This window comes from Ambystoma mexicanum, chromosome 2q (genome assembly GCF_040938575.1).
Source record: "Ambystoma mexicanum isolate Mex_15411 chromosome 2q, UKY_AmexF1_1, whole genome shotgun sequence".
Taxonomy (NCBI): Eukaryota; Metazoa; Chordata; class Amphibia; order Caudata; family Ambystomatidae; genus Ambystoma; species Ambystoma mexicanum.
The window spans coordinates 892,386,899-892,413,257 of NC_090924.1; the positions used below are offsets into that span (position 1 = coordinate 892,386,899).

Sequence of the window (26,359 nt, forward strand, 5' to 3'; positions counted from 1 at the left end):
CAACAAAAGCAGCACATCATCCGCATATGATAACATTTTAACTTCTACCTTTCCAAACATAATTCCCTTCATTAATTCACATTGTCTAATGTATGCCGCAAGAGGCTCTACCGCCAAGTCAAATAAAAATGGTGACAATGGGCAACCTTGTCGTGTGCCTTTCATCAATGGAAATGAACTTGAAATAACTCCATTTACCAATACTTGAGCCTTAACATCATGATGTATACACTCTACCATCGAGGTTACTGAGGTATGTACTGCCAGATCTCAAATGAAAGATGGGAAATCACCTGGGCCAGATGGGATAGTTTCAGAATTGTATTTAAAAAATGATACTCCATTAGCACCAATTTTATGTGAACTTTACAATGAATTTATTGCGTCTGGACTAATGTGTGATTCAATGAAAGAAGCATTAATTATAGTGATTCCGAAACCTAATAAAGACCATAAGAATTGTGGAAATTAGACCGATTTCATTACTAAATGTAGATTTAAAAATGTTTACAAAAATTTGGGCAAATACTGTCATATGTGAGAGATCTGATGAGTCTCAGGTAGGTTTCATTCCAGGACGGTTTGTATGATATGAGGACGGTGTTGAATGTGATTGGTGAACATTATGGTAAGAACTCGAATGAGGTTATTGGTTTTTTCAATGCTGAAAAAGCCTTTGATAGGGTTAATTGGAGATGTATGGAATATACTTTGAAAAAGATGGGATTTGGGCCAGTTTTCATTAGGGGAGATTCTAAACCTCGCTGAGCCCCAGATTACTCTTACCAGGAACTTGGGTATGTCTTGGAACAACGTAACTGTGAGACAGGCCAAATACCCTGGGGTAAACCCAGGTAAAGTGATTATCATTTTGCTTGGGTGATTGACAGTTGTATGTAAAGGAGATCATAACCAGAACTCTTCAAGCCCCTTTACTCCTGCAAGGACGGTCTGTTTGAATTGGATGGACATGTGCTGAATACAGATGCCCAAATATGTTAATGACCTAGGTGACAGTAAGTCGGGCATTTATCTAGGCTCCTAAATCCCGAGGCACCCATGTGAAAGACTGAATTTTTCCCACTTAATCAGCAAAACAGTTATGAATTCAGAGCAACACACTCCCCATGCTGCTAAATCTTTGTACTTACATCTTTCTTTCCTTCCTTCCCCACATTCATGAACGGGTGAAGGCAGATCATTTAAATTAATTTTTTCTGAATGCCATTCAACAGTTTTGCGTTCTCATTTTTGTTTTCTTTAGTGCACGCTTGCCATTTTCATGTTTTAAAATGGGCAATTTTGTTCCCATTGGTCTTTCACTGTTGGAGTGCTTTTGCTGGTGTGGGTTAGGTGATTGCTTTTGTTCATTTTATGTTTTTTGTGTCTTAAATACTCATGCCTCAGCATATTCTAGATAACCTCAGTCTTGCAAAGGACTACCCAGGGGCATTTTTCTTCCTGTTGTCCAGCTTTAACTAGACATTGGTGTTTGCGATCTCTTAATACTTAAATAGGGCAGCAGGGGGAGCGCTGGAAGTTTAGGACGGGTAGAGAAAAGTTTTAAAATATAATTTTGTTTTTTTAGTGCCTTTTTTAACTGTTTTTAGGGTGTATATTATGTCTCAAAGTGCCCAATGATAAAGATTGACAGTCTACCCTTGGGTGTGGCGGAGGTGGTACATGATGCTGCAGCTTGTTTGGTTAACGAAGTCATGAATTTGGTTAGTAAAATCCCCATTTTAAAGCACCTCTGAAATAACTTGAATCCTGGAGGCAGCCAGTGAGCTCTCGTGACGCTCCTTTATTAGGTAACAGGTTACATCAGGTCAGGAACAGAATAGGTACTGATATAGGGGCTAGAGGGTACAGGACAGGAGCCCTCTGCCTCCCACCTCCAAGGCTTACATCTCAAACTGCCTTAATTCACAACCAAACATTCTCAGCATGCAACCAACATTCTCACTGTGACATCACTTATCCAGACATACAAGAGAGGTAATACACAACACATCTCCCTTCCATCAACCATCATACAAAGGGGAAGAGACAGCACACACAAAACCTCTGCATGCTGCAATGGTAGGAACTTCATACAAAATAATCACTCCCCATCCACAGCACACCTGCATCGCTAAAGCAACTTCCTAAGCCATCAAAAAAAGAACAAGCCACCATATGCTCAAGGCTGCCACCTTTGAGCGCCAGGCCTACTACACCTGAGCACTACCCGCCCGAACATTGGCAATCATACCACCACACACAAGCATCAAACCAAAACTGTACACCTTCCACCTGGGCTGCCACACCAGCTCTCAAGTCTGCCACTCTCAAGCACTAACCTGGAAAGTCAGAGGGAACCACCTCTGAAAACTGGTCAATACTGCTCACTAACGCCATTAACTACGACGAAACACAAGTAGGGAATATATTGCGCTACCAAGATCACATTCAGGCCACATGCATACAACATTCACCACAGTCTCCCTTCTCTGTAACCTGGATGACCAACACAGAGGGGAGTATTGATAAATTCAAGGACACAAGCCACTGGAAGATGTGCTGGAGTAACCTAATAATGCCTAACCAAGACAAAACAGCCAACTTCCTCATCCCAAACTTCTGGCCGTCAAGTTTAGATTGTTTAATGCAGACACGTCAACCCAACGTACCAAAAAAGTAAGGGTAGACCATGTGTATGTGACAATACAGAACTCCACAGATTTAAACCCTGCAAACAATTTCAGTAGTGTACATTCGACTGAGGAAGGACCCATCCTACAAAATGGATTGCTGGATGGAGACCGGGTAGTATGACGAACAACTTTTTTAAAAAACTTCGACGCAGCATTTCAAAAGCTAAAAGGCACTTAAATATTGTTAACAAGCCCTGCCAAACCTCAGAACAAAACCAACCTTCAAAGCGCAAAGAAAATAAATATACCACATAAAGACCACACATGTTGTTCTTTGAAACTCCATTAAGAAAGAATATATCTTTCAAAAATGCCTCCACCACCAGCCAAGTTCCGACTTGCCTCAAAGAAGCCTTGGTTCTCCCTCGATCTAAGAAACCCTCCCTTGAACCTGCTGCAGCAACTAACTACAAACCCATCACTACAGTGCCCTTCCTGCTGAAAATCGTAGACAGAGCGGCATACCTACAACTTCAGCACTGCCTAGAAGTCGACCACGTCCTGGGAATGCGCCAATCTGGATTCCAACCAGGTCATGAAACACTGTGCCCTGCTGGACCTGAAAAAACAGCTCTACATCGGGGATGAGGGAAAGCCAGCCCTCCTACTCCTAGATCTCACGGCTGCTTTTGACCTGGTGAACCACACAATCCTTTGCCAGCGCATCCCGCCCGAAGCCATGGCTTGGATTGCCTTTCTTGCAGGAAAGCACCATCAGAGTATTTGCTGACAATGCCAGTGCCTCTTCTGCACCTATCACCTGTGGTGTGTCACAATGCTCATGCATCTCATCTACCCTTTATCACATGTTTACCAAACCCATCTTTGACCTAGAGTCGATTGGTATATCTAATACCAATTACGCTGATGACACCCAAATCCTCCTTCCTCTCTGGCAACTACAGCGAAGCCTCTATCACCCTAAAAAGTGTCTACCGAACTATCCAGGCCTGGATGGCCACACATTGCCTCTGCCTCAATGACAAAATGACAGAAATCCTCCTTGTTGGGCCACCAGCAGTGGTTAAGAAGCTTAACTCCCAATGTGCATCCTTCAATATTGACGGCACTATCATCCCAGTCTCCCCGGCAGTAAAGGCAGAACACATCTGGATGCCACACTCTCCTTGTCCCGACAAGTGAACGCCATTGCCTCTTCCACGGCCTACACAGCAAAACTGATCAATGCATCGAGACCATTTCTATATCCTCACGGATGCCTGACCATAGCTTGTGCGATTTATAGGCTCAAGGCTCGACTACTTGAGTCCAATGCACTCTTCGCAGGCACCTCAGAGCTCAATAACCACAAGATGAAGGTTATCCAGAATAACACACTCGGAACAGCACTCAACATCCCTAAACGAGAACGCATCACCACAGCAAGAAGGAACGTGCACTGGCACCCGATTGGAGAACGTATCCTGATCAAAACTCTGTCAATCACACACAGGTGCCTTTCTAACTTTGCCCCCTTCACCCCCCGTACTTCATACAAGTCCAATCAGAGCTACCAGATTGGCCTACGCCCACTGTCTTGTTCAGCCAAAATTTCAAAAGGCCAAAGCTGGCAGTGCGAACTTCCCAACTATGGCTGCCAATCACTGGAATTTGCTGCTGGTCTCCCTACGAGCTGATCAGTCCTACTGGGTCTTCCGGAAGGCCTTAAAAACGTGTCTTTGTGTAACTTGTTCGGGGGGACCTTCCTACTTCTCCTGAACTAATGTCTGAAGTCTACTCAAAGAAATATATTGATCTGTAACAGTGCCTTGATGTCCCAGAGTTTAGTGTTCTCAGTAAGTGACAATACTATTTGATTCCACAACACTAAATCATGGCCATGTGACACACGAACTGGCAAATAATGGAGAGAGATCATGTTAATGCATACATTCACATTATTTACGCTGCAATTTTGGAGCAAGCGCTTGTGCATGTGTGATTGTATTAAACCAAAGTAGTTCACCCCACATACATCATGAAGACGAACAGGAGTTCAGCATCACTACTGTGAAGGTTTTAGAATAAAACTTGCAAATGCATACGTTAATGTATAACATACATTATTGATGTGGTTCGTTACCACATAGAAAGAAAAGCAGGTAAATAATATATTATAATGACATATGGCTCCTGCAACAATAAAAATGTTAAATCCAACCTGAAAGTACAAGAACCAATATTTAAGTCAAAATACATTGGTAAACCTCCAAGTCCAAACAGTACCGGCAGTGTTATAATCTGAAAATCCCCCCTAAGTGACTACAACTAAATTAGGTGTACCTACTTTGATAATCACTTTTGAAAATGCACGTAAACTTCACATAAATACATAATAATGCATCATGTATATCTTTAACGTGTACCATTCTAAGTCCAAACTGCTCACGTCAGTTCCAAGACTTGAAAGTCCTCAACAGGTTAGAACTAACATATGAAGCTAATTCACCAGAATTGTCATTGTGTATGTTACCGTTGGGATTGCAATAATCAACAAAAAGTGGAAAGATTAGAGTGCAAAGGCAGTAAAAATCAGAAATCCTCTGAAGTTCCTCAAACTGTTAACCCAAACATATTCCACATTCAAATGCATGTACCAGGTGCTCCAGATAAGATTTTAAAGTTTGAGTATTTTAAGATTGGGAGTAAACTGATTTTTATGGGAGTAAAAACATAAGTCCAACTCACAATGAGAGTATTTTGTAAGTGGGTAAAAATATGTTTTAACTGGAAAACAAATGTTTTTTAAATAATTACTTTGCACATAGTTATTCATACACATCAAAAAGATGTTTACTTCATCCAATTAGGCAGTAATAATAGTAGATTCTTCCTGTGTTATGATGTACATGACTGGTCCAAACATATCCATGGAGTCATGCAGGTGAAAGCAGGGGCACAAGGTCCTAGATGTTTGTTTCCTTTTTTTTGAGTATTTATACTCCTGTTTTTATTTTTTGGGAGGATTTGCCTATTTTTAGGGAGTAAAAAGTGGCTGAAACCCCTTATCTGTAGGGCTGCATGTACCCATTAAACCCATGCAGCATCATGCAAAGGTGTATTTCAAATCACACCATAAGTTCATGCTGCAACTATAAGTTTAAAAAAGAAAGCTTCCTCAAGTTTGTCAAGATTACACTGTTTAAAAGCACAAAATCATTCTTAAACCATGACATACAATGTTTGAGAACTATTTATAACTAAAACATGGAATACACAAAAAAACCTCTTAGGCAGTCTACGCAATATCATTGTTCGGGATCTCTCTGAACATGGCAGCGCAACCAGCCGCCCAAAGAGGGAAAGCCAACCAGACTTTTACTTTTAAGAATGGAGCGGTTGGCTGGGTAAATACAGTTCTTCACATTTGGAACTTTTAGCATGCAGTTCTTATGTACGGCTCACGCACAGAGCACAGCGCTTGTTCTCACTGCCGGGTGCTAATCATATTATACGGGGGATATCCGAAATACAGCTGTTTGACTTGCTGCTGACAAATTGCAAATGCAGAACGTTTCCCGACTGTAATGCAGAAATATTTCATCCTGCACAAAAAAAGGTGGTTTCGCTGCACTGAAACATTAACAAGCTCCTGTGAAGGAGACATTCCCACCAGCTCAACTTGAAATTAAGTCCTTCACTATTCTGATAGTTCCTCCCTGTGATGGGATCACGTAAGAGGCGCTCCGAAGGTTTTTTTTTCTTCTTGTTAAACCTCTGACGTATTAAACAGCGGTAGAGATTCGAAGCTGCTGGAACCTTGGTAGTAGCATTCCATGTGTTGCCAGCACCCTTTTCCTTGTATCTGACGTCCCCATAATCTGCCTGGCTATAGGGGAATACAGAGCTCCACACACGCAATGGCTCCAACGACCCTCTGAGGGACCACAAGCAAAGGGGAGACATGTTGACATGTTCTTGGGCCTCCCACCAGTTCCGGAGCAGGTAACGCTCACTGTTGACACTTATTTTCAATTTGCAAACCTTTTAGTAGTTTGCGGAAACAGCTATGAGTAGATCTTCCCATGCTTGATGTTCCAAGGATTCTCTCCTAAATGTTACTCTTTATATGCAGCCCTAGCCCCCATTGTCTCCCATCTGTGGTTATCTGATTCCCTTAGTGCCTTCAACAGATTACTCTTTGCTGTTTTACACTCTTCATTGAACCAGCTTTTTTTGCCACTTATTGTTTGTTTGAATTCATGCTGCAAAGTATTAGAGACCCCATCAATTGCTTAAACCACTCCACCACCAGTTCAGTGTCTTCCAGTGCAGGAAGAATGTGTTGCAAGTTGGTGGACACAAATTCCTGTTGAAAAGTCACAGGGACACGGTTTGCCCATTTCATTCTTCTTTTACAATCTATATTAACCTCCCACAAATCCAGGTGTAAGGAAGGGCCGTTTTCATCAGCTGATTGTGTCCCACTGAAGGATTATCCTTGGCAGGAAATGGTCACTAAACATTTCCTGTATTACACCAAACTCCTTTATCAGGTGCCAGTGCTGGCCATGCATAAAAAATAAGTAGATTGTAGAGGACCCCTGAGTATTTCTAAAGGTCATGGCCCCTGGTACAATTAATCCAACCTGTAAGCCCTTGGGGCAAACCTGTGAATACGTCTTCCTGGGTTGTGCAACACCGAAGACCCCGTCCTCTGAATTGTCATACAAGCCCTGAGGAATCCCATCCCCAATCCGATATTAGTGTTTCCCCCATTACTAACACCATCTTACAGTATAGTTTGCCAAGTGCACTGCCTTCCACCAGATCTTTCAACAGCCCTAGCCAATTAATTTCCGATTCATGGTGTCTGTTATAGAAGTTCACAATCAAGTGATCACCAAAGTTGCCTTGATTGGGGGTCATTGTGATGTACTGTATACAATTTGTGGGGGTATCAAATACCTTAATGAAGTAATTCATAGATGCCTTGATCAGTGTTGCTAAGCCCACATAGCAGCACCCTCTTTGATTTTTGTTTGCCGGAACTAAAAATGAAACCGAACCATCCATCAGCAACTCCTCAATGGCCCATGTTACTCTTGCATCCCGTCCCCTTTCCTCCATACTGCACAGGCGTCCCTCCTAGGGACGAGAGACAGAAAAATTTGTCACCAGAAAACATCATCTTCCCTTTTTAAATTTTGAGCATGGGGGTGCAGCCCTGGGAGCATGCATTCCCTGACTCTGCCCACCCGTGCCACTCCCCAGTCCTCTTTTCCGCGTCTACGGGAACAGACTGCTTTCACCAGCGCTCCTGGATTTGGCTTGAGCCTTGTAATTCCACACTCTTCCCCGGATACTATCTTTTTGTCTTTTTCTTCTAATTTTTAAACGGGTACTGTCTCCTGGCGCCACGCTCCACCCGGTGCATGTCAATGTCCTTGGGCTTCAGCAGGTATCCAGCCTGCGAGGGGCTCTTCCCCTTGTCTGACCCCCAAACCCTGTGCCTTCGCTGCCTTGGGCCTGACCACGGCTGGGAGGGCTGTACTGCGTGCGACGCGCTTACAATGCAAGCTTTAAAGAACAGCTTAGCAAGGTGAAGGGAGCTCTTCGAGAGGTTGCCTCCAGAGAACTTGAAGAACTTAGTCCAGCACAGATCGAGGCCCAAGACAGGGCTGCTTCTTTCCATCGCACCCCGCAAAGGCGACTCCTTCCCTAGGAAACGTCCAAGCGGGAGGGACCGTTCAGTTCTCACACCAGCGCAGATACTGAGGGTCATTCAGCTACCGGTCGCCAGGCCGAGGAGTTGCTAGATCCTTCCGGAGACGGCGCTGAAGGACCGCAAGGTTTGTACTGGGCATCCACCGGATGGGCTACACCCTACTATCGGACAAATGTCTGAGGGCGTGCCTGTACGCAGCACTACCGGCGATTCAGCTTAGGGCACTACGCCTAGCCGGTTTCGTCCTGAGGTGCAGGGTAGGCCTCAAAATCCACCACCAAGAGTCCAGACGGAGGCTGGTCCCAGTGAGCTAATCACCATGACGCAGGCATGTGTCACGCAGCTCGGAAAATGGCCGCTCGTCCAACACCGACTGCGTTGGGGGAGCAGGTAGGAGATCAAGTGACCAGGTTGCCAGTACCGCATACCCTTCTACGCCGCAGGGCAGATATCCCCTGCAACTAGCCAGGCAGAGTATGCACAGGCCCCAGCAGCCACCTGCCACCCCACCAGCCTGTGAGGACAGGTTTTTATGAAAGCTCCTCATGCTGATGAGGTCCCCTCAGATGGGCTCCATCCTTCGGGATGTGATCAGGGACATGCTACCTCCAGTCCCTCCGCTGGCACCCATAGTCATTCCTCCTATGGCTCAGGTGCCTCAGGCCCCTGTGCAGACCCAGCTGCCCACACTGAGTACTTCGATTCCGGCTCCTCTTCCTCCTACAGTTCTGGCGGTTCCACGCCAACCTCCGGCTCAGGTCTCCACGCCCCAGCCTATGGCTCCCAACACTCCTCCCCTGGCACCAGGCCAGTCCACAGTGGCGCATATTGACACCTCAGACTGTGAAATCCTTATCCATTTAACAAGTCCACGCCCAAGACCTACAGTCAAATGCACCAGCGTTTCGACAAGGGCTGGGCCTTCAGCGGGTTCCGGGGCTTTTAAGAATGTCGGTCCAGACAGCCGGACCGCTCTCACAGTCGGCACAGCCACAAAGAGTACAAGTCGGGGAATTAAGGGCCTTGGGCTTTTTTCAGTCCCACTCCTTAGCCTCAGAGGGAAAAAAGGCGTGACACTCCCCTCCGGGTCCATGTGTCTTCAGTGGGGGGGGGGGGCAGGCATGCCTTCCACGCTCACAATTGGTGCGCAAAGCTCACAGATCCCTGGTTCCGATCAGTAGTGTCCATGGGGTACCACCTACCAGTTCTTACCTCTCCTCCCCTCCCACAGATTGGGACAGCAAGTCTGTTGGCGGAAATTCGATTGCTCATAGAGAACCAGGCAGTGGAAGAAGTCCCAGCCTCAAAGCGAGGTATGGGTTTCTACTCCAGAATTTTTGCCATGCACAAGAACCAGACTGGCCTGAGAGTTGTGTTGGACCTTTCCACCCTGAACCTTTCCCTCCTGCTTCAAAAGTTCAAGATGGTTACCGCAGCGCTTATTGCGGAGACACTGTGCAGGGCAGACTGGATGTGCTCTCTGGATCTGAGGGACGCTTACCTACACGTCCCGATTTGGCAGTCCCATCGTTCCTTCCTGCGGTTCAGGATCAAGGGCTTCCATTTCCAATGTAGGGTTCTACCCTTTGGCCTCAATTTTCCCCCACGTTCTTTACCATGCTTATGAATGCAGTGGCAGCCCTTCCCAGAGCCCAAGGTCACCATGTCTATCCATACCTGGACGACTGGCTCGTCGGCCTGAGATCCCTAGAGGCGGTCCATCATACCTCCTCCACCCTCATGAACACACTACACGACTTGAGATTCTCCATCAATCTCAAGAAATCTCTGCTGGTACCGACACATAGGCTAACGTTCCTGGGCCTCATCTGGGATACGGGATACAAAAGTTTTTGCCTTGAGGACAAGATCACAGCCATCAAGAAGGCCATGGATCATTTTCTCAGCAGAGAGGTGACCTCAGCATGGTGGTACCACCACCTCTTGGGCATCATGCCGGCATGTCTTCTGGCAGTGTCTTGCACAAGACTCAAAATTAGGAGATTACAGCTGCACTTCGCAGCATCATGGAATCAGGAGCGTGGTTCAGTCGGAACTCGTCAGCATTCCTTTGTTCCTACACCTAGTCTGGTGGAGCACAGACTGCAAACGGAGGATAGGCAGGCCATTCCGACATCCAGCTCCGCAGGTGACCATCACCACGCATTCGTCCATGCTGGGCTGGGGAGCGACCCTGGACGGTCTCTTCGTTAACAGGAGGCCCAAATAAATTGGCTAGAGCTGATGGCTATCTGGCTGGCTCTGAAGGCCTTCTTACCTCATCAGCGGCAAAATGATCCTCATTCAGACAGACAACTCCACCAGCATGTACTAGCCTCTCGCAGGCTAACCTCGAGATCATTCAGGGGGCTAGTAGCGATGCAACTAGAAGTCCGTACAAGAGCAAGTGGGCTAGGTTCTGCCACTGGGCTGAAGCTAAGTAGGTTGACCCTCTCACTTGCGCAATGGACGATGTGCTGTCATTCTCAGCACACCTCGCACACTCTGGAGTGCAGATAGACACATGCTGCACCTATCTGGCAGCCATCGGAGCCTTCGGAACTTGGACGTTTTCTCGTCCGCCAATCCGGTGGTTAAAAGGCATATGACAGTGATCACTAGGCTCTACCCGCTCATCAAGCAGCCACAGCCCGTGTGGGACCTCAACATAGTGTTTGGCGCCTTGTGCATGTACCGTTTGAGCCAATGACATCCGCGGACATCAGGCTAGTCTCCATGAAGACATCCCTTTTGGTAGGTCTTGCGTCTGCATGGAATGTCGGCGATATACAAGCTCTGGTGGTGTCTGAGCTATACACTACCTTTCATAAAGACAAGGTGGTCCTCTGAACGCACCCTGCATTCTTACCTAAAGTAGTCTCGCCATTTCACCTAAATGAGGAGATGGTTCTCCCCACTTTCTTTGCAGACGCCAAGGGCGATGCTCAGAGGGTCCTGAACTGTCTAGATGCTAGGCGAGCGCTATGTTTCTATCTGGCTAGGACCAGAAGTTTTCGCAAATCCAAGGCTCCATTTATCACATTTGGGGATCAAGGCCAGGACACAGGCTTCCAAGGCATCCATAGCTAGCTAGATGGATGGTTGCAGCCATTAAGGATGCCTATGAGGGGAAGCACAAGCCTCTTCTGGCAAACGTGCATGCCCACGCTATCGGGGCCAATGCCACGGCGGTTACATTCCAGAGGCACGTTCCATGGCAGGACATAAGCAGGGCGGCCACGTGGGCCACTCCCTCTGCTTTTTCCAAGCACTACTGTTTGGATGCCGGCTGCAGGTCAGATGCGGCATTTGGGCAGGCAGTATTAAGGAACTTTTTTTCTTAAGGGGGGCACCTCTCCTCCCTGGGGCTACATCCAATTGTAATCGCCCATGCAGTATGGAGGCGGCAGGACGTAAGAGTAATTAGAAGTTCCTCACCGTAGTGACTAACCTACTTAGTCCATAGTCCCCTTTCCTCTATACGTCCCACCATCCTCTCCCTTAATAAAACTGGTGTCAATCGACGATGGTAATATTGTCGATGCGTCTATGGGGACGGAGGAGTGGTGCTGGTGGGCGGAGTCCGAGGAGCACATGCTCTCAGGGCTGCACCCGTGCGCACCTTTAAATTTAAAAGGGAAGATTTGTTTTTTTCTGGTGAAAAAGGTTCCTTCTCCGGTCCCTAGGAGGGACGCCCATTCAGTATGGAGGAAACGTGGCTATGGACTAAGTACGTAAGTCACTACGGTGAGTAACTTATAATTTCTTGTAATGGGATACTGTCTTGTTTTTTCATGGACGCCTATATGTCGGGGTCCCTAGATTTCGAACTAACCCCCACGTTGTTCCAGCTAAAAAAAAGCAGTATTGTGTACTACCAAAGAGGTAATCTGCTGTGGTTCAGTGAGTGCTATTTTTGGCTCTATGAACAAGTGAACGATTTAATACAGTTTTACTTACATGATTACTCATTTATTGACTGTGTAGTTACATATTAGATACATGTTGTGTTCGCCGTCAATTTGTTTTGCCACTGAAGGAAATAAGATAATGTCTGGAATAAGGAATAACATAGAATGTAAAATAACAATGTGACAATTTATCTATTTCAACCACTTGTGGACACATTGTATTATACTGATATATTGAATGTGGTGGTTTTGAATTGAATATCATTCACTGCATATTGCTTTTCGATTTCTATGCATACAAACTTTCATTCTAAGATGGCACTTTTAAACCACCCATAGTAGTCGTACTAGCAATGACATAGTCCTATTTTGATACTCATTCATGTTTTTACATCACTCTGCTGTTTTGAAAGAAGTACACCACATGCACAAACACTGTTTAGTTGAACGGGAAGTTAATGCCGGTTCCTGATAGCACACAGGAATAAACTCCAGTGAAGGTAATGAATCTGAGTTTTAAGATTTCCTTTCTACACAATTATTTGTGTTGGTTCTAGAGGATAATTACATTATGAATAATTGTTGTAGGAAATTATATTTATTACCACAAAGAGGTCCCAATTGACCATTGGTACAATGAACTATACTGTCTCTCGATAATTTGTAATTTATCACTATTTGGGTTTAAATGGCAGATAATTTTACTTAATTTGATTTGTTTGATAACGTTTTTACCTTGCCTAAATTAGCAGTTAGAGGCCTCACACGTTGTGAAGAGGTCAGTGATTATACATTACCATTTTTCTTTGAATACTCTTTAGATAAGTGCTTTGATAATTATTACATGCAAAGATATATTTACATTGATTTATAGGAATTAAAAATTGGACCATCCCCTGAAGAATAGTTATTTTCGAAACGCGTTGGGAAAATCAAGAATTATTATATGAAGATGAAAACCTGAAACATGTGGACATTTGGTTTTAAAATTGTGGAATCATATGTAAATTGTATGATTTTTTTTCTCAATATTTGACTAGTTTTTGTTAGTAATATTGAGGGACTAAAGGGTAAAAAAATGTAGACTGTGGTTAGATCTCAGGCTGACACATACTCCTTCTGCATGAGCCTTGACTATCTTATGTTACTCCTTGGAACGAGAGGAGACCCCATTGGTTCCGTCGTTCACTTGCCCTTAAAGGGCCCTGCACTTTATAATACTACTCAATCCCCATAGAACTTCACACATTCTTGCAATTCTGATTTAAAGAGTGGGTTAGTAACAGTTTAACTTGGGGATTCCTTGTCCTCAAAGGCAGTGTCACTCCCCAGTGAGATCCTGCTTGCCCTGCCCCCACGTAGCTATTAAGTGGAATGGCATACATACCCTCCCTAGTTCCAAAAGGGTTGGCTCCCCCTGGGGGAGAAGGGAAGAATTCCCAAGATTCGTCACACTACTTACAGATGACAAGTATGCCTCTGCTTCATCATTTACTTCCAACATCTTTGATGTCAAACAACCATAGCACCTATGTACGAAATTGGGATGCCTATAAAGCTGTGCTGTGCAACATGTAATCTGTTATATTGCTATATAAAGAGGGCCAAAATGATGAGCCCAGCCCCCTTAACTGTCTACAATTTTGTGGCAAGGACTACATTTCGAATGGATTGTCCTCCCATGAATTTCTCATCTTTGATATTCGTATAATCAGTTTTGCTGCTTCAGAGAAAACAAATTCCACAACAGAGGGCGCTGTGCTTGATGTGACGTTGATGTCCCTCGAGGGCTGCTGTAGAGCGTCAACGTCATCCGTAGTACATATAGCTCGAGCCGTGCCCATTGGCTTCAGTTCTGTGTATCTGAAAGCTTGTGCTTCGTGTTTGAAACAGCGCTTCAGTTTTTCGAGATGTCATCTTCTAACCCATCGACACCAAAAATTGGTTTAAAAAAATGCCAGAATTGCAGGAAGATGATGTCCACCACTGATCCCCATCGTGTCTGCCTCTGGTGCCTAGGTTCCGACCATCAGATCGATGAATGTGGGTCCTGCCTGGCTATAACAAGAAAAGCTCTCAAGGATCGATGAGGTAAATTGGCGGTGGGGGAGGAATCTTTGAATGCTGCTTCCAAGAAAAATAAAGATTCTGGGGAGTCTAGGGATTCGTCCCGGTGTTAGTGTCGAAGTCTCGATCTAGGAGTCGGTCGAGAAAATCTTAGTCTTCTTTGAAGAAGGCGAAGAAGAGACGTCACCAATCTCACTCTTCTTCTTTGTCTTCTGATACAGGGGTTATCACTTGTCCATCGAAACATGATTCCGCTAGAAAATGGGAGGCTTTTAGAGCCTCAATGATGCGAATCTTCGAGAATGCGCCCAGACTCCTTTGAAGAAGTCACGCAAAGGACATGCCCTAGCTCATCCTTTGGATGACCTTGGAAGGTCAGAGACTACTAAACGCTCTAAATCCGGTGAGAAATCGTCGATGGTGTCGTCTAGAGAAACCTCTCAGATACCTCACAAGAGGAGCAGGTCAAAAAGCCGATCGGTGCATAAATAGTCAGGTTCCAAACCTTCATAGATGCCAGTTTCGAAGGTTTCGTCGACACTCGTGTCGAAGGTTTTTTCGACACCATTCTTATTGACTCCTTTATCCAAGGATTATTCCCCATTTGGGTTGGCATGTGGGACGAGGAACGCTCCTGGTGAGCTGATTAACCCAGAATCAAAGATGTCTGATCTTTGACTGTCTCCAAACAGCTAGTGGCATAGACACTTCCCCTGAATTGGAGTTTGATAAACCTGACCCAGCTGATCATGCTGACCCAGCTGATCATGCTGATTCAGCATATAAAAATATTATGAATGGGATTGTGGAATTCATGGCTTGGAACAGGAATTTGCCGGCCTACGAACAAGATGACATGACAGATATTCTGAGCCAAGGTCCTCAGAACAATTCTGTACTACCTTTTTAGACAGCCCTTCAACGGAAAGTTATGGCCACCTGGGAAATGCCAGAATCTGGACCTGCAGTAAACAAACATTTTGCCAGAAAATATGGACCACCCTCTGATCTAGACTATTTAACTAAGCTCCCTACCCCTGAAAGCTTAGTGGTCCAAGCAGCTACATCCACTAGACAGTCTGCTTATCTTTCTATTCCCCCGGACAAGGATGATTCTGGCACATTCCAGAAGGCGAGGAATGAGACGGCTTCCTGGCAATTGTGAAAGATGGAAAGTGGGCAATGGGGGCATGCCTCGAGTCAGGACTGGGCACTGCTGTCAGCATCAGCAGGTCCATGGCTTCTAGCACCATGCTACGCAGTTTTGCGTGGCTGAGGAAGTCAGGCTTTCCACAGGATGTGCAGGCCAGGCTACTCAATAAGCCCTTTGACGGCTTGAGGTTGCTCGGCAGCAAGGCAGATGAGTCTGGAGAAGCTGCAGACCTCTAAGGCAGCGGCTAAGTTACTTAGTGCCTCTATACATCAACCTCAACACTCCTACTCCTACTCAGGCTCATGTTCCTGGAGGGGGTCGTCCTTTTCGTTTTTATTCCTCATTTAGAAGAGGACAGGCTAGTCAAAGAGTACAAAGGAAATTCCCTTGTGGTGGATGAGGAAGGGGTGCTAGATCAGCACCAGCTGCGGCAACTGTCCCCTCAGCTGCTACTGCAGCCGCCTCTAAGTCACTCTGAGGTCATGACCCACAAGACCTCGGTGGGAGGCAGATTCTCTCAGCATCTGAATGAATGGTGGGGCATTACGTCAGATGCTTGGGCACTGGAAACAGTAGCCCAAGGTTACTTCCTTCCTTTTCAGAGAAGACCTCAGCACCATCCACCAGGATACAACTTGGTCAAAATTCCGGACACGCTCCTGTTGCAGGAAATTTTAACCTTTCTAGAGAAAGGTTCCCTAGAACATGTACCTGTAGTGGAGAGGAACAAGGGTTGGTATTCCCCCTATTTTCTCATCCCCCAGGAAGGACGGAGGATTGAGACCCATCTTGGACATAAGAAATTTGAACAAATTTCTCAGGAGGGACAAGTTCAAGATGGTTACCCTTTCTCAGATCCTTCAGGCTCTCCAACTCCAAGAATGGTTGGTATCATTGGACCTTCAGGATGCTTACTTTAATGTGTCAATCCATCTCAAGCACAAGAAGTATGTGAGGTGCGGGGTCGGCGGTTCTCACTCTTTCTGCCATACTCTGGGAAAGCCTCGCCTCCCGAGGTGAGAGCTCAATACATTCAGCAGATGGTAACAAAATTCCAGAATGCCCAACATCTTCCGGGCTTTTATTTATTTATTTAGGAGTTGCTCGGCCTCATTGCATCCTGCATTTTCCTGGTGCCAGAAGCCCAATTGAGAAGGACATCCCTTGAATGTGCGCTTATGTCTCGATGGTCCCAATTTTCAGGGAATATATCTGAACACCTGCAAGTTCCCAGCAGAGTTGCTCAAGACCTAGTTTGGTTGCAAAGACGTATTCTCACGGGAGTCTTTTTGGCAACCATGGCCAGAGATAACAGTAGTGACGGACGCCTCACTCATGGAGTGGGGAGCCCACACCAACGATCTGACAGTCAGCGGTTGTTGGTCTCCATCGGAGTCCAAACTGCACATCAACATTTTGGAGCTGAGGACAATCAGACTAGCGCTGAAAGCCTTTATGCCCTCTGCACGGGGAAAGACAACACAGTGGCCATGTACTACCCCAACAAGAGAGGTGTAGAGTCACTACCACTGTGTAGAGAGGCAATGCAGCTCTGGTTCTGGGCAATAAAAGAAGCAATCTCTCTATCAGCAGTTCACCTAGCCGGAGAGAAGAACACAGCGGCGGACACTCTGAGCAGGCAGAGCAGTCTCCCACGAGTGGGAACGAACTCGGGAAGTCCTTCAAGAGATCTTCACCCTTTGGGGAACCCCTCAAGTGGATTTGTTCGCGACCAAGGTCAATCGGAAGTGCGATCATTACAGCTCAAGGGAATTTCCTCCAAGAGGAGCTCTAGGGGACGCGTTCGTAGTGGACTGGGAATTTCCACTCCTGTACGCGTTTCCTCAAGTCCCCGTGATTCCTCACGTAATCCGGACTTTGAGAAAAGTCCGGGAAACCATGATCCTAATCGCTTCGGATTGGGCCAGGAGGACGTGGTACCCAGACCTTCTGGACATGTCCATCTGCCCTCCAATACGTCTTCCAAAAAGAGGATCTTTTCTTGCAAGAGGAAGGTTGGGTTCTCCATCCAGCGGTCAAGACTTCCAGCCTTCACGCATGATTTCTGAGAGGCTGAGATACAAGGATGTGCACCTCCTGGACGACGTAATGGAGATTTTGCTTTCAACCAGAAGGCCAGCAACAAAATCCTTGTATTAGTGTCATTGGAATAAGTTCAGTAACTGGTGCAAGGGTAAGAATGTGGACCCATTCCTATGTGGCACACTTATGGTGCTTTCTTTCTTGTTACTTAGCCAATCTGGGGCTCCAGATTGATACAATAAAAGGATACCTAGCAGCTCTCTGTTCAAGCGCTCTTCTGAAGAAGTATCTTATTTCAAGATACCATTGATTGTTCAATTTTTTGAAGGGTCTCACTAATGTGTACCCTCCAATCCCATTCCATGTCCCTGTTAGGGATTTAAATCTAGTATTAAAATGTCTTACATGCATTCCTTTCGAGCCTTTGCATTCTTGCCTGCTAAGGCTTCTCACATTCAAAACAATCCTACCAGTGGCTATTACATCAGCTCGCAGGGTGAGTGAGTTGTGGGTTCTCTTGCAAAGCCTCCTCGCACTATTTTCCATACAGATAAAGTAACACTTAAAGTCAAACCTTCATTGCTACCCAAGGTAGTCTCTGACTTTCATTTGTCTCAAAAGATTACATTGCCATCTTTTTATCCTCCACCTCATGCAAGTGAGGAGGAGGAAAGACTTCACAGGTGGGACCCAAAAAGGGCTCTTAGCTTTTATATATCTAGACTGGCAAAGTTTCGAAAAAATGACCAACTTTTCACTGGATATACCGGCCACAAATTGTGCCTGGCAGTAACAAAACAGACCTTATCCAGATGGATAATTTTGGCAATTGAAGAGTGTTCCAGAATGGCGGGTAAAGAACCTCCAGATGGGCTAAGAGCTCATTCTACTAGGCATGGCAACTTCTATGGCTCTTCAAAGGGGTGTCCCCGTACAAGGTATTAGTGCAGTGGCCACCTGCTCGTCTCTGCACACATTTGTAAAACATTGTTTAGATTCAACATTATCCCAAGGAGGTCTTTTTGCAAAGGGCGTTCTTCATACGGTCCAAGATTAGGGTCAATTGATACTCCCCGTATTTCGGTGCTGAACTGCACATGTCGGCGGAACAAAGACTGATATGCAAATGGTTATTTCCCATCTGTGAAAGGTACAGTGAGCATAAAGCATATGGCTGCAAACTCTCAAAGTGGTTAAAAGCCACTGAACAGGTTATCTTGAAGTGTTCTTTCGAGAGAGGGGTGCCTGCTACCTTTTTTGTACAATATCATGCTTACTATTCGAGCAAAGTATCAAGATGGGTCCAAACAAAATATGCAAACTAGCTTACCTTCTCAAAAGGAGCAGAGAGAACAGTTATACTGCTACATCCCATCGGCTTTCCTCCATATTTATGGGATAACCTGCCTATGAAGGGCACAGGACCAGATGGTGACTTGCAACAGCGCTTAAAAAAACAGATGAGGTTTTAAGATCCCACCTCAAGAATGAAGACGCCAAGTAAATCCTTTCAGAGCTTTTGATGTATAAGGTAAGGGGCCCTCTGTCACAATGACTCCAGCAACTGCCTATCAGCCTATGGGCAGAGCACTGTATACCCAAGCTTTGAACTTGGAATCTGGAGCCATCACCCAAGCAACCAGGTAAACCTTCTCAGGCTGCTGGAGTAACCAGATAAACAAGATGAAGGAATGTAAACACACATTTGAACACAATGTCCCAGTAATGAGTTACAAGCTTTTATATTCAATATGTACACAACCAAGAAGTGTGCCATAAGCACCTCCCTTCCACACATTCTAATTACTTATGCCATGCATATTATGGGCTTCTTGCCGCCATGCTCTTAATCCAAGTCCTGCCATCTTCCAACTGCACTGCATCTCTGAACACCCTTCTCACTTGTAGTGTACCTGTACATGTGCTTGCTCCCTTAAACACCCCACAAGGCCTTCGAACCCACACCCTATAACCTTCCTCAACTCTGAGACGTGCTTTCTTTTCACTATCGCACTTTCTTTTGTTTTTTCATTCCTGACCATCACACGTTCCCCAAGTGCTTCCTTGTCCTCAGCTACAAATTATATTCTTCTGAGCCAGGGAGGGCATACCTGTGGCATGGTGGGACATCCTGTATGATTACAGTCTGTCTTATGCATTCCTTCCAATCTCTACCTTCTCTTACAGCCATCCTAATGCTCTGCATATGAGTCCTGTTAAATCTATCCACCACTGCATTGGTGGAGGGATGAAACAGATTTTGTGTTGCTTTACACCACAATTCTGCATAAATTCTCATCTTCAGTGAACTGCACGCCATTATCTATGAACATCTTCTTTGGAAAACCTTCGCGCTGAAAGACCTCATCTAAAAATTCAACTACCGCCCTCGAATCCGCCTCTTGCACCATCTTAATCTCGACCCATTTAGAGATTAAATCTACCAACACAAAAATTAATTTCTTCACCCATCTCCAGAACACTGGTCCCAAAATTTCGAACGCTACAAACTCCCACGATAATTCTGGAACATCTGGCTGCTTAAGAGGATGTATATGCGTTTTAAACACCTTATCTGGGACAGACACTCACTGCAGATCTTAACTAGCTCCTCAACTTCAGTCTAAACTAGGCCACCAATAGTCTGACCTGAGCCGCCCCTTTGTCTTTACTATCCCCAAATGTGCACTGCTTGCCTGTTCTAAAAGTAGTTTTCTCACCGCTGACAGTGGAACAATGCAGCCTGAACGTAATAAAAACACTCCAACACTCAAATCATCTTTAGCCCGATGAAACACACCAAAACCTAACTTAATGTTCCAGCCACCCCAGTTAGACATTACCAAGTCTTTCACAGTTTGTAATTCTGTATCGGCTCTACTGGATGTTTCCCCATTCCTCTTTAGTTATGGCACCCTCACATACTAAAATAAACCTCCTGTGCAGATTCAACCTCTTCATCTGTTTCCACCACTGAAGTGGTACCAGTCCCACTCCAGGAGAGGTAATCTGCAATGATGTTTTCCTTACGGCACATTGAAATCGTGCCCCTACAACAAAGTCACCCATTTAATAATCCTGGATATGCCGTCAAGGCCCTTGGATGTAAAAACAGCAACCAATGGATTGTGGTCATCCAATACCACAAACCTCCTGCCCCATGTAAAAGCTTGTCATTTCTTTATTGCCCTCATGGCCCATAATGCTTTCTTTTTCGATCACAGAAGAACGAGGCTCTGCCCCTATGAGAACCCTTGACGCAAAAGCAATTATCCTCTCCACACTTTTATATTCTTTTGTTGCAGTACTCCTCCCAACCCAGTCGAGCTAGTATCAGTCATGGTAAATTCTTCAATGTTGGTATCAAAAAGCACAAGTATGGGCGCCTTAGAAATCGGTTCCTTGATGTACCTAAATTCTTACTCGCAACCCTCAGTCCAATCAAACACAGCATCCTTCTTGCACAATGCCATGATGTTAACACAACAATCTGAAAACTTTCTTACAAACTTAGAATAATATTCTACCACCCCCAGGAAAGCTACAACTCCTTGCTTATCCTTGAGAGCTTCCAACTTTTGAAGGACTGTGACCAAACTCTCTTTTGGACATATATCCTTACCTGTTAGTTTGTCCCAAGTAATCTATCTCTGACACTCTAAATTTACATGTTATTTTGAAGTGTGAGAACCACATCGCGTAACTTTTCTAATTCCAAACAGTTAATCATGAGCTTTTTCATCTATACCCGTGACCAAAATGTCATCCTGATGGACAATTCTTACATTTTTCCTGAATGGCATTCATTTCACATTGAAAAAGTTGCCGCTGAAATCGGGCCGAAGGGCATAGTCTTGAACCTGAATGTCTCGTCATGTGTGGTAAACGTTGTGCGCTCTCGGGATTCAGCATGCAAAACCACCCAATGATAGGCTGAGGCAAGATCCTGTGTGGTAGAAACCTTGGCTCCTGCTATGACACTCAACAATTCACCAATGGGAACCTATCCACAGCCACACATTTATTTAGTGCTCTGTGGTCCACACACACTGCTCCACAGCATTTTCTCACCACCACCACTGTAGAGCATCATTCCGAGGTCACTACAGGTTCTATATCTTCTGTCACCAATCTTTTAATTTCTCTTAATGCCTCCTCACGCACTGCTAGCGGCACACACGAGCTTGGTTTCCCCTCCAATTTTAACTTGTGCACATATCCTCTCAGCAATCCAATGTTTCACTGAACATCTCATACCACCTATCTTCTGGCCTGTTGCCACCTGTCCTTGATGCTTTTGGTATGCTTCCCAGAATTTTCGGTTCAATAATTATATCCATATGTGATTGTTGATACCATCTTAATAAACATCCCCCATTTACTGACACGTACACCTTAGCTTTAGTGCGTCTATTCCACCACTCTAATGTGGCCAAAAAACAACCAATGTTTCCTATTTGTACACCTCGATAGGCACTTACTATTATGTTGGGAGGCATCAGACTGGTGTTGCTAAATTTCATCTGCCACAAATCTCGGTTTATAATAGAACCAAAGTCAATTAACATGTGCACACCAATGCCATTCACCAAAATCACTCGATGAGGTTCTTGTTGAAACCTCTTGCAGGCCCAACCTCACTTAAAAGATCCAAAATTGCCCAAACGATCATCCTCTGAAGCTGATTCTTCCACAACATCACACTCCCCCAAGTCATTCATAGGCAATCCTAGGAAATGCATAAGCAGAGCTCTCTGGCACTTGATGCTGAAGCTGGACCATGGAACGCTAAGGCATAGTCCTGGAAATCCTTCTTCCAGGTGCCCCACTGAACAGATGGGTCCCCAGAAGTTGGTAGAAACTGTGGCAGTAAATTGCTCCATGTTTTTAAATTGTCAGAACAATAACAGCTAGTCCAGTAATGACAAACAATACAATATACCTGCGTGGGATTGCTTCCAGTAGTCCTAAACGTGGTTCCAAAGCTGCCCAGAATATAAAATCAAAATGAGTACTGTGGCGAGGAAGAGATGCACATCAGTCCCAGTAATCCTCATGTGTCTGACATAATCCGGAAGCCAAAGTTATCTGTTTTTGCTGTTCGCATGGGACCTCAGGATGTCGAGGGTCCTTTCCTTTAACATCACAGATGCGAATGACCGAGGCTCCGAAGATGAGCAGGAAAGGCTTTTTCTCTTTCATGTAAGCACCGGTAGTCCGCTCCTGCAATTCCAGCACAGCGGATACACTCCTAAAGCCACAGCCAACGCTAATAATGAACCTACGTAGCACCCAGTCACTGAAAAGATCCGGAACCGAAGGGAATAAGGCGTCTCTCCATGCCTACAAAAGGGAGCATATGAGATGGTCTATGCAGCGTACTGAGTCACCGGTCTCTCCAGAGACGTGGCAGCAAGGAAGCAGACGGAAAGTAGGCAGGATGGCCCCAGGGCCCAGCAACTTGTCGGCAAAATCTGTAAGATCCCGTCTCAGGAATGACGACCCAAAGCAAGACTCTTATTGAGATCTAAGATAAGAGGCCCTCCTCCACAATGGCTTCAGCAACTGCCTCTCGGCCTATGCGCAAAGCACTTTATACCCAATCTTGGAACTTGGAATCCAGGAGCCATCACCCATGCAACCAGAATCCATCTAGATTTGAATTTACCATCGGGCTCCTAATATCGTTGCACCTTGAACTTTTTTGTTTTGAATCTTGATTTGGAAATTGTAATTGCTGTGCAGAACACATTCCTGATGAACTGTTGTATTGTTATTACAAGCACTGTTCAAGCATTTCTAATAAACATGGTGTGCTTTCTCCAACTTGCCTGCTTTGGAGTACGCTATCGGGGTGGGAAACTACATTTCTCATCTGCCCGAGCTTCTATATTTTAAGACCAGGCGCACCAAGCACAAGCCGGTCTTCACCGGTCATTTTCCGGCTTAGGCGGCTTGCCAGAAAACTCTGCTTTTCTATATTGCGGCAGTCAGTGTAATTTGGACAGATTCTTTCTTTACTCTGGGTGCTTCCAGCCTTTAGAAATATCCCAAAACTTGCACTGGCAAAAAAAGACTAACATATCGGGTATAAATGGCTTGGCCAACATAGACTCGGCATCACTTAAGCCGCAAACACACGCAGGCTTGAAGCCCCAAACTAATTCTGAACACACCAAAGAAGTATGCCCGTCATATGGCAACTCGCAAATCAGTGATTGCCCTAATAACTTGATTGCCTGGACATAATTGCTTTACTCAAAACTAGGTAACTAAGTAAACACGCTCTAGATATTTATGACTATCTAACTCATCATGACTTCGATATTGTGTGTCTAACTGTCATGGCCACCTCGGTGGTTGGAGGTTTGGGACCATTAGTGCAGGCTAGAAGGTTTTCTGTGAACAGATATGTGTAGGCTAGATGGTTATTAGCCTGGCGTGCTAGGCATGCTTCATGTTCATTAGAATCAGAACCGCAGTGGGACCCATAGGGACTCAAATGTTAGAGGGGTTCCCTTAAGATGGCTGCCTCATGGGTTGCAGACTGAATATCATGAGAGAACTAGTAGTTGGGTGTGGTGGACTATTTAGGCCCAGCCCATGCCTTAGCACATGCTTAGCGTTGGTCCTGTTGACAGCGGCACAAAGCTTACTGGCGCTCGGTTCCACAGACCAGCAAAGTAAGAGAAAATCCATGTTATAAACGAGTTATCCGAAAAGTTCACAGACCACAGATTCAACGTACCTGACCTGATCTCCATAGCAGCTGTCTTCAGTAGAGAAGCTCAGTTGCGAGTTCCTCACCTCAGACCTACGACTTACTTCGTCAGCCGCAGCCATATTCCGCTGAGCTTCCGAACTCCGATACTCAGACAATCTGAAAATACAAGGTACAGAGTTATAAGAGGCATTTAAAAACAAAGACTGCGCAAGAAAACAAATTGCGCGCTTAAACTCACCTCAGACATTTTACAAACCTCTGAGTTTTTAAGCGCTGGGCCATTCGTGAACTCCAGCAGCAACACTACATAGTCTTGTTGCACCGCTCGCCATTCAATTATGCGCGCAGACTTACCTCGAACAATACGTCACTGGTGTTCCGAAAACGTTTCCTTTGGGAGGTTTTTTTTCTTCAACTTGTAAGCAAGAGAGATTGAACATGAATTCAGAGACTACAATCTTCCCATTGACCACACCAAGGTTTAATATCAAGATACTTACCATCTCAAGGCTCTTCTAAGTTCTTCAGCAAAAGGTGCACTTCATCTTGTTACAGCCTCATTACCAACGCGCCCCCACGTGACAGCAGGACAGAGAGCGCCCTAACTAAAACTCACAAGTATGAAGAAGGGAAAGGGGTGTTCGGTTCACAGTAAAGAAGCACAATACAGTGGGAAGGGGCCATAGATCTTTGACCCACATTTAGAATCATTCCTTGTTCCTTTTTTCTCTCTTAAATACAGAGGGGTACCTTCTCCAGCACAGTACCATCCAAAGTACCTAGCAAACCTACGATCCTGCAGAGCGAAGGTAAGCGTTACACTAACCAAATCATGGTTGATAAAGCCAAGTGGTTCCATTGATTGACAATCCCTGTGGGATATTTTTTATCATTTGTAAAAACTGTGCTCCGTGTCCTGGAGTAGCAGCGGTTAAAAAATTATTCCAGTTCTTTGAAAGCTCAAGTATATGTGATAAATGTGAGATTCTCAACCTGAAACATACACCTACCCCCTGCAGCTGTCTCACCCTCATAATTTATTGACCCCTTGGCTAGATGGTTAATTTTAACAAGGACTTTATTCAGCTATTAAAAACAACTAATGGCCCCAACTGCTCCGCCTTATTAGTGGGTGATATTAATCGATGGCTTTATAATCCCAGGGACAAGGAAGCAGCTGCCTTGGAAAAAGCACCGAAAGAGATTGATTTTAAGGTTGAGAATAACAAACCTACTGCCAAATCCGGTAACATCTTGAATTGGGTGATCTCGAGAAATCTGAACGTTGAAATAAAAAAAAAAAACCTCTCCATGCATATGGTCTGACCACATATTTAATTTCACAATCCAATTAAGATAGCCCTAAAAATCCACCAAATCCTGTCAAAATGGTTCATAGCCGCAATTTCAAAAAGATCAAATGCCTCCTGCAGACCTGTATTGACGACATTGTGTCTACCACAACTCTGACCCTCTGGAATTCCTAGTGGGGGGGACATACAATAATTCTCTGACAGGAATGCTGGATAAAATGGATCCTTTTTAAGAACAAACTGTGAGGGAAAACACAACCATAAAAAATGGTTTACTAACTGGCCACCAGGGGGCGCACGGATGGACATCGCCTCCGTGTGAGCTCTGTCCTGTGGTTCCTAAAAGCGGACTGAGTCCCTACCACAGGACCCCCTGTAAAGGAAACTGGGCGAAACGGATGGCAGACGCTGACCCCAACATAGTGTAAACTAAATCTGACCTAAATCGGACACGGAATAGCTGAGAAAAGCCTTCTGTTTCGATTTTATTTTATTTATAAAGCGCAAAAAACCAGGCCCAGGGGCAACCGGGCGCATACTCTTAAACATGTTACAAAAAGCAGCAGTTACAGAAGTTACAAAAATATACAGCATATATACATGTACATACTCTTAAACATGTTACAAAAAGCAGTAGTTACAGTGAGTTACAAAAATATACAGCATATATACATGTACCGAAGGGTCCCATTAACAGCGTATAATAAAGGGACAGAGCAGAGAGAAAATGTATATTCAGTCCTGTACCCCACATGGAGTCTGGACTGTGTCAAGGTCTCATGAG

General features: G+C 45.1%; 1 protein-coding gene across 4 annotated transcripts in view; it reads left to right on the forward strand.

Moving 5' to 3' along the window:
* Positions 1–26,359, forward strand: part of ARHGAP21 (Rho GTPase activating protein 21) — a 1,630,902-nt gene that overhangs the window by 609,753 nt on the left and 994,790 nt on the right. The window lies entirely within an intron of this gene.